The sequence below is a fragment of the Marmota monax genome, unplaced genomic scaffold, assembly GCF_021218885.2.
Source record: "Marmota monax isolate L192 unplaced genomic scaffold, Marmota_monax_Labrador192_F-V1.1 WCK01_AAM20220418_F8-fsc00017, whole genome shotgun sequence".
Lineage (NCBI taxonomy): Eukaryota > Metazoa > Chordata > Mammalia > Rodentia > Sciuridae > Marmota > Marmota monax.
This window is the reverse complement of record NW_026695241.1, coordinates 4,794,613-4,804,041: the sequence shown is the minus strand read 5'-3', so window position 1 is coordinate 4,804,041 and position 9,429 is coordinate 4,794,613. Positions and strand designations below refer to the sequence as shown.

General features: G+C 48.5%; 1 long non-coding RNA gene across 1 annotated transcript; it reads right to left on the bottom strand.

Moving 5' to 3' along the window:
* Positions 1–977: 977 nt before the first annotated feature.
* LOC124090350 (uncharacterized) lies at positions 978–5,210 on the bottom strand. Its single transcript, XR_006851070.2, has 3 exons — positions 4,721–5,210; positions 3,952–4,032; positions 978–1,290 (listed from the first exon to the last, which is right to left on the bottom strand). It is a non-coding gene; the product is annotated as an uncharacterized LOC124090350 (long non-coding RNA).
* Between the last annotated feature and the right edge of the window lie 4,219 nt (positions 5,211–9,429).

The following is a 9,429-nucleotide window of genomic DNA, read 5'->3' as shown; positions in this document are numbered from 1 at the left end:
GAAGGGTCCTGCAGGCTGCCCTGGGAGGAGCAGGTTCTGGCAGGGCAGGCAATGAAACATGCTTCCTGCCAGAAATAATTGCAAATCTTGCCTCAGGGAAAAATTGGATGCGGAAAAGCATTTAAAAGGATAATAGCGACCATTTATCAAGCCTTTCTGTGTCAGATGCAATATAAGCGCTTTTTATACGGTTACCTCTTTAATCCTTGCTGTAACCCTCAGAAGCCTGCATTGTAATTATCCTCATTTTAAAGATGGGGAAACTGAGGCACAGGAGGCTGAGTAAATTGCCTGAGGTCTGGTGGGTGGAGGTAGCCACCATGGGCTCAGCTCATGTCCCTGGGTCACTGGCCTGAGTTCTGGAGAGCAGAGGCCTGCTGGTGAGGACTCTGCCTTCCCACCACCTCCAAGAGGGCTCTGCAAATGAACATCGGCCTCCCCGTGGCCACACAGGGGACCTGATGCCTTTGGATAGAACCATTCCCTCTATCGTTTTGCTAAAGGATTTCAGATATACAGAGTTAGGGGCTGGTGTCCCCACTGTGTGACTCTCCATCACCATCCTCCTTAGAAGTGATCGTGGTGGTGTCTCCTTCCTGGTGGTGTCTCTCTCCCCTCCACCTTTGGCTTCCTCTCCAAGGTAAACAACAAAGACTCTTCCTGTGCACCTTGCATATGTTTAAATACATATTGTTTTTGAGAAGTGTTCATTTATTTAAAAAAAAATTTTAGGTGATAAATAACAGGCTTTATTTCATTAACATAAAAACTTTTTAAAGCTCTATTTTAGAATAGATTTGGAATAGAATGAAACGTTGTGAACACAGTACAGAGGGTTCCTCTGTGCCTCACTGTTATTAATATCTTGTGTGTGTTAGTAGGGTACATTTGTCACAGTGAAGGAATAAGAATAGTGACATATTGTTATTAACTGAAGTCCATATTTTATTCAGATTACCTTCAGTTTTATTCCACGTTTTTTATTGGCACATTAGTTGTACATAATGATGGGACTTGTTGGCACCTATTCATACGTGAACACGACATAACAATATTATTTGGCCAATGCCACTCCCCAGCACTTCCTGCTCTTGGTTTAATCAATGTCTTGTTCTGTTCCAGGGTCCCATCCAGGACACCACATTTCCTTTAGTGACCATGTCTCTCTGGCTGTGATGGTTTCTGGGCCCTCCTCATTTTGGAAGACCTGGACGTCTTGACGTGCACAGGTCAGCTGTTTGTGGACTGTTTCTCCGTGGGGCCTCGCCTGATGCTTTTCTCGTGATTACACTGGGTTTGGGGCAGGAGGACACATGGTAAAGCACCATTCTGCTCACATCCCATCAAAGACCTCCTCGACCGCAGGCTTGACTTGTGACTGCCACCTCTGCCCCGTGGCCCCACGGCCTCCTCTTTTGTCACATCTCCCCTGTGTATCTCTTACAAGGACACTTGCTCTGGACTTAGGGCCCACCACGGTGATCCAGAATGACCTCATCTCAAGACCCTTACCATTCCATGAAGACCCTTTCCCCAAGGACTTAACATTTACAGATCCTAAGAATTTGGATGTGGACATTTTTCTGAGGTTGGGGGTGAGCAACATTCAATCCACTACAGCAACCTGACCATTTCTTTTTCCATGGGTCACGATTTTGATTTTAAGCTCATCCCCAAACCTAAGGTCATTTAGATTTCCTCTAAACGTTTTTTTTTTTTTTTTTTTTTTTGTGGTGCAGGGGATTGAACCCAGGACTTAGGTATGCAAGGCAAGCACTCTACCAACTGAGCTATATCCCCAGTCCTCCTCTAAAAGTTTTGTAGTTTGCACTTTACATTTAGACTTATGATCCATTTGAATAAACTTTTGTGTAAGGTGTCAAGTCTCTGCCTAGGCTCAATTCTTAAAAATATGGATGTCCATTTGTCCATCACTGTTGTGGGAGGGATTACCCTTTCTGCATTGAATTGCCTTTGCACCTTTGTCAAAACTCCATTGAATGGATTTGATCTCTCTTTTATTCCATTCATCTATGTTTCTGCTCTTTCACTGTTACACGTAGCCTTGGTTGCTGTGGAGCGGTACAATTTCCCACTATCTCTCTTCCATCTCTGGTGACATTGCTGTCATTCATTTCCTCTACTCAGACACTGTACTTACATGGCAAGTTATGACTACGATCATTGTTTTAAGTAGTTGTCTTTTAGATTAATTAACAATAAGAAAAATAAATGATGTTATTTATGTTTCCCTCATTTATTCCCTCTGTGCTCTTCCTTTCTTCATATAAAAACCAAATTTTCGATTTACATCATTTTTCCTCCAGCCTAAAGAAACTCTATGAACATTTCATGTAGAATATGTTTCCCTCAGTTCTTGTTTGTCTAAGAAAAATATTTATGTTTCACTTTTGAAGGATAATTTTGCTGGATATAAAATTCTAGGTTGGTGCTTTTTCCCTTTCAATGCTTTAAATATCTTACTCCACCCTCTCCATGCAGCCCTGTTTATGTTGAGAAGTCTTCCCACATGGGAAGACATTTCACTCCATTCTGGCTTCTTTCAGGATTTTCTCTTTGTCTTTCTGTGGTTTGAACATGATATGCCTCGGTGTGGCGTTTTCTTCATTTGTTTGTTTTGGTATTTCTTCTGCTTGGTATTCTCCAGGTTTCCAGGATCTGTGGTTTGGAAGGTCATGGTTGTTATTAGTTCAAATACCTCCTCGGCTCCATTTTCTTCTTATCTCCCTGGCATTCTAGTTATGCATATACTGCACTTTTTCATATTGACCCACAGTTCTAGGATGTTTTGCTTTGTTTCAGTCATTTTTTTTCTTTGTATTTGGGAATTTTCTACTGATCTATCTTGAAGGTCCCTGATTCTTTCCTCCGCCATGTTTATTGTTCTGATGACTCCATGAGGGACATTCTTCCTTTCGGTTACAGTGTTTTTCATTTCTAACATTCCCTTTGGATTTTTTCCTTAGAATTTCTCTCTCTTTCTCATTACGTTATACATAGTCCTTATACATTGTCTACCTTTTTATTCACTGGAGACTTTAACATATCAGTCATATTTATTTTAATTTTTCTGTCTGATATCCAACATCTGTCATATCTGAGTCTGATTCTGATGATTGATTTGTGTCTTCAGATTGTACTTTTTCTTGCCTTTGGCATGTCTTGTCATTTGGGGTTAAAAGCTGGGTATATATTGCATTGGTCAGTAGAACTGAAGTAAGCCGGCAGTTGGCCTGAGGATTTCTGGTCATCTTTCTGGAGCTGGGTGGTGTTTAATGTTTAATGCAGCTGTGTGCCTATAGCCTTGTTTTGGTCTCCCCTTGCCTGGGCTTTCTCAGAAGACATCTGTCTTGCGTCTTTTTCAGCTACAATCGACCATTATCATATTGGCCTCTTGGTGTGGTGGCCTTACTTCTCATTAGCTTTTTGACTTCCAGCATGTTTTCTCACTGAACCTCTTTCCTCTCTATAAAATAGGAATAATATCCCCTTATAGAGCTGGGCTGAGGATGAAGTGGAATCCTAAAGCTAAACTCTGTGCCTGGGACAAAGACTTGAATTTTGGTTGAATCAATGGATTTTTTTTTTTTTTTTTTTTTGGCTCTAAAGTCTCTAATTTACTTATTTGGTTGGATGGTGACCCAGACTATTGCTTTGTGTCCCTCAGAAACATAGTTAGAACTGGAGCACATCTTTCAGCATCCCAGTGGCCCAGCTGTATGGATGTTGCAATAGACAAATATCTTAAAAATAAATGAAGGATGCCCTCCAGGTACCCCAGATGCTTTAAGCAGCACCTAATGACATATTTAAGTGCAGGACCTGCCGGAACCAGAGAAAATAATAACCTCCCTAATTGCAAACCAGCCCAAGATACATTCTCTCAAGTAAATACTACAACCTTCAGAAGCATCCTAATTAGATATTTACCTCTGTGATTCCAGCGGCTTCACCTTGCTCTCCAGGGAAGTATTAAGCCTCATATCAGGACTAATAGGACTGAAAAACAAACTAGCACCAAGAAAATAAATGGTGTCAATAATTTTTCCCGAGAAGGTAGAGGGCTGGGGCTCTAGGAGCAGGAGCATCTGGCTAGCCCCAGGGTTGCATGTATGGAGACAGTGTCCCCCAAGAGAGCCACAGGTCAGACTGGAGGCCGCCCCCTTCCTCACCCTCCAGAATTAGGATGGGGGCTCTGCAGGGGCAGAGCCTCCATCTGGTCACAGATGGCTGACACAGCTGGTGTACCAGCTGGGGTTCCAGCCACCAGGAGTCACTGGGTTGGTGGTGTGGTGTGTGAAGAGGTCCTGTTTGTGTCCTTCTCCCAGTTTGTTGTCCCCGGGTCACCAGCAGTCCCTCGAGAGACAAGGGAGCCTCAGGCAGCCTCACTGGAAGTAAGAAGCAGCCTGTTCCCTTCCCACTCTTTCTTCCTCCGTCTTCCTCATCTCCCCATCGCCTCCTCCCTCCCTCTCCCCATTTCCAATGGCTGTCCTCATCCTCCCCACCCCCACCCCCACCCTCTGTCTTCCTCTTTCTCTCCTCCCTCTGCTGCCCCTCCTGCTCAGGATCCTGGGAAGACCAGACCCATTCTCAGCCCCCATGGCAATGTCCCCTGGCTGGGCAGTGGCACCTGCCAGGGGCAGGCTCCTCCATGCTGAGAAGTGGTGACAGTTGGGGAAAACCGACCACAGTTTCTCACCGGGAACTGGCAGGAGCTCTGCTCTTGAACTGTGTCCTTTCATGGACAGGAACCATCACGGAGCCTCAGGACCAAGTCATCCAGCCTCCTGGCTAACGATCTCCCGGAGTGCCCAGGGCTGCCCCTGAGATCTCCCAGATGACACTCCCAGAGGAGGAGGCTGAGACCTCCCCAGCACTCAGGGGCAGCAGCAGTCACCCTCAGCAAAGGGGCCCGGAGCTCCTGAGTCTCCTGGTCTTGACTTGCTCTGCAGTGGCCCACAGAGTCCGCCCCTTTATCTTCGCCCGCAGAGCCCTCCCTGTGCAGCACGAGGCCTGTGCCAGGCTGGGTGGAGTCCAGGACCGTAGAAGTCGCCTGGTTCTTGGCTTCTTAACCTGGGTCTGTTGCCTGGGGGTTCCTGTGGTTTGCCGTTGAGGTGCCAGCAGGGTCAGTTTCTCCTGTGGCCTCAGCATGGCACCGGGCAGTGCCCTCTCTGTCCTCACATGGTCTCCTCTCCTAATCTCCTCTCCCTGTAAGGACACCAGTCACATTGGATTAGTGCCCAACCCACGTGACCTCGTTTTGCCTTCGTGGCCTATTTAGAGGCCCTGTCTGCAAACACAGCCACTTTCTGGGATCCTGGGGGTTAGGAATTCAACATGCAAATTTTGGGGGATGCATTTGAACCCATAACAGGGCTCATGGATACAACTGGGGGGAGAGTGGAAGGGGGAAAATCATGTTTTTATTTTCACTAACCTCTAGCTGAAGTGTGGCATTTCCTTCCTCCAGGGAAAATGGGGACAATAAACCCTATGGCATTAGTGGCACCTGTGACATTGTCATCCACAGAAATCACAAATATTTTCATATGAAATCATGATTGTCATAGACATCTGAAATATTGTTTATATTTATAACCTCTTTCCTTTGAAATTACAGTTTATATGTCTATTGCTGGGTCTTGTTCTTTATTACATTTATTAAGAAGTATATATATTATTATATAACAAATTTATTTTGCCAACAGTTGATAATTCTATGGCAGCATAACTGGTTTCCCTTGTATATTCTGATATACAAGGGAAAGATGCATATACAAGTTTCAAGATGCCATTCTGAGAAGGGTCCATAAGCCTCACTAAACGGCTAAGGAAATCTTTGATACATAAAAGAGCTCTGGACCTAGTTCAAGCCTTCATTTTTTTTTTTTTAATTAAACAAGGGAGGAAATGGGGGCCCAGAGAGGGTAATTCACTTGTCTGCGGGCACATAGCTGGTTATAGAAGGCTGGCATTAAGAACTCAGGCCTCATGATTCCTAGGCCATGGCTTGGTCTATCACGCTTGGCTAGTAGTTTTGCATAATGAAGACTGGTATAAAATTATTAGCCATGATATGAATTTTCAAAACACCTTGGGTATCCCCTTTCATCCCAGGTACCCAGCCTGCAGAGTTATCTTTTTCTCTAACAGCCAAGTCGCCTCGTCCTTTTCTGAGAGGCCATTCTTTTCATTACTTCTACCCCTGACACACGAGGGAATATCTGGAGAATTGTAACACATTCTAAAAATGGGTCCTGGTTTAGCCTGACCTCGCCATTCGGGGGGTGCCCATCCTGTCCCGGCTTGCCTAGGATTTTGCCAGTTTTAGTGCTGAAAGTCTCCGTCCTGGGAGACTCCTCATCCTGGGCAAACAGGGGAGTCTGGCTGCCTCCCAGCAGCCTCCCCATCTCCTCCACCTCATCAGGCCTACGCAGGCGGGTCCCTCTTTGCTCCTGCTGATTTCTCCAAAGTTCCACTAAAACCAGGCTGCCTCTTGCTCTGTAATTTCCCTGAAGACTCGGGGATCATCCTGTGGGAAGGAGAATATAATGTCTGACAGTGGTGTCAGGCTCCCCACTGCTCAGTACCCTTGCCTGGCGGCTGGCTGCCTCTCCTCGGCCCTCACCAGCTAGTGTTAGGTGTGGGTCAACGAACGTGTGGCCTGTGCTGAGGTCACCCTTCTCCCTCTTGGGGTCCAGGCCTCTATCACCCTCCCCTCTTCTCCACCAATATCCCACAGTTCCTCAGAGGCCCCTGGTGCCCAGCTGCTGTAGCGTGACGCAGGGTAGCCTGGCTTCTAATTCTCGCCTTCCCCAACCTGCCTTTCCCTCTGCGCAGTGAGAACATTCATTGAAGTAGTTTCCTTAAACAATTAGCGCTTCTTTCCCTCCAAAGGTGACTTCTGCAGCCAGTCCTGGAGCCAGGCAGCATGAAAATTGCAGTTCATGCTGCTTGTGAACCCTGGGGCAGCAGAAAAGACGTGTTCCTCATTGTTGCAGGCGTGACTTTATTCACTGGAGACGTGTTGGTGGAGGCCCACCCGGGGCCCACACTGAGCTGGGTCGTGAGATGTGGAGTTGGGCCAGATCACCCTGCTCTCTCACGGGTCTCTGAAGGTCAGTAAAGGACATGGACTGCCACAGAAACCAGCACGGGAAATGTCGGCCTCATATGGCACAAACCGCCAGGTGTTGGGTGAACTGTGTGAGGAAGTGATCAGTCTACCCTGACGAGGGGGTGGACGGCAGGGAGGAAGTGGAGGGAAGGTTTAGACTTGAGGGGAGTGTTTGTTCCAGCAGCTGGAAATGCACCTTGTCCCATCAGAACCCTTGGCTCAGAACCTCTGGAACAGGCCCACCAATCTGTGCTAGCAAAGTCCCCTGAAAGTTTTAAGGCCACTCAAATTTGAAAGCTGCTTGTGCACGCCCCTCCCAGTGCCCTTTACAGTCCCTCATCGCTGCCCCTTCTCTGGAGAAGAGCTTCCTGGCAGCAAGCTGCCTCGTGGGGACTTCCCACCCGCCCCACAGATCCTGGCCAGTGGCTGCCATGGCTACAAAGAGCTGCCCCCTTGGCTTAGCCCTGTGTAGGGGGTTAGTTGTGGGGTCAGCTCATGGTCCAGAGCTCCTTGGGTGCTCAGGTGGATGCTGGCCCCGAGTTCAGTCCATGGTCTTCTTTTCCCTCCTCCTGCCTCCCTCACGCTGATTTTTCTGGAGACCGTCCAGTAAACTCCTGAACAAGAAGCCCCACCCCAGCTCTGCTTCTCAGATTCACCAAGGAAGCAAAGTTGAAACAGGGCAGGGGTCAGACAAAACTTGCCAGTCAGAAAAGCAGAGAAGGACATTCAGGTGGGGGGTGAGTCCTCCCGGGAGGCCGGGAGACTGTCCTTTTATACGGCTGGAATGCGGGTGCCCGCGGGAGTGAGGGAGCTGGGATAGAAGGTCAGGGGCAGCCAGAGCCTGAGAACTTTATCAGCCATAAAAAGGCTTGGTATGCCATGGGCGGTGAGCGGGGCGCCCCTGAGAGATGAGGCAGGATCTGGGGCAAAATTTGATTTGTATTTTGGACAAATTACTTTGGGCACTGGGGAGACGGGTTCGAGTGGAGCCAGAGGAAGCAGAAGCCATTTAGGAGGAACATTCTGCAGTGCCATGCTAAATCATGAGGCAAGACCTCAGGGACAGGCAGAGGGTCAAGAAGAGAGAGCTCCTGGGAGATGCAGCTGGTGGAATTAGGCAGGGGTGGACCTAAGGGTGGACCTGCCTGGGTGGGGGTGGCTGACAGCTGGAGGGCTGAACTGAGCCCTGGTGGTGGAGGGGAACACGGGCTCAGTGGGAAGTCTGAGCTTCGCAGGGCACTTGGGGAGTAGAGGGCCCCACTGGGTGGCTGAGGATGTGCATGGGGCAGAGAGGTGGCACTTGGCTTTCTGGGGGTCGAGTAAGAAGGGGGGCAAGTTGGAACCCTCGGACAGTCAAGACTTAAGCAGCAGGTGGAAGACAAGAGGGAGGAACACAGCTGTAGCTTAGGAGCTGGCCCAGTGTGCTGTCGTGGAAGTCAGGAACACAGAGTACAGGGACAGTGGCCATTGGAGTCACAGCCGTCCCCCAGTAGCAGTCATCCGCAGATACAGGCACATTTCAGTGACAGGGGAGCAAGGCTTGGGGACCCAGCAGGCTGCGGAGTGAATGAGGCCAGGGAAGGGTAGAGGGGCTAGGAGGTGGCTCTAGTGAGAAGTCCACGCCCCTCCCCTCCCCCACACCGCCTTCTCAGCTCTCCCTGGGACCAGCAGAACGCCATCATGTCATGCAGGACAACTGGTTGCAGCTGGATTCAGCCTGTGCATCAAACTGAAGCAGAGCCACCTGGTTTCTGAGGGTGACTTCCACGCATGCATCCCCAGCTGCAGCCACTTGAGCCCCCTGCAGCCGGTGGTGGACACAGGCAGAGAACACATTCCTAAAATTCTCACCCTGGCACCTGGGCGAAGTATCTGTAGGTCCATGTACCTGGATGAAGGGCCATCACTTAGCACAGCTGATGGGATCGGAACTCACATTTTCACCTATGGAGATGCAGAACACCCTCCAAGGCAGATTTTGGCCACGCTTTGAAAGAACGGTCTCATCAATCACTTCTGATTCCCCGGCTGCTTAGTGGAGCCGTCAATCATGATAAGCTCTCTGGACCTTACTGGGAAGGTCATCAGTTTGTAGGATTCTGCCTGCAACTGGCTAGAAATAACAAGACTATTATTTTGACGTTACTGGAGCTGGGATCTTTCCCCCGTGGCTTACACATCTGGGAGACCCTCATCTTGAAAGCACTTCACCTTCTCTTCCACCAAAGAAGGGCACTTTCCCTCAGATTGGGGTGGGGGGTGTAAAGCTAAGTCGAGATGCCTTTACACAG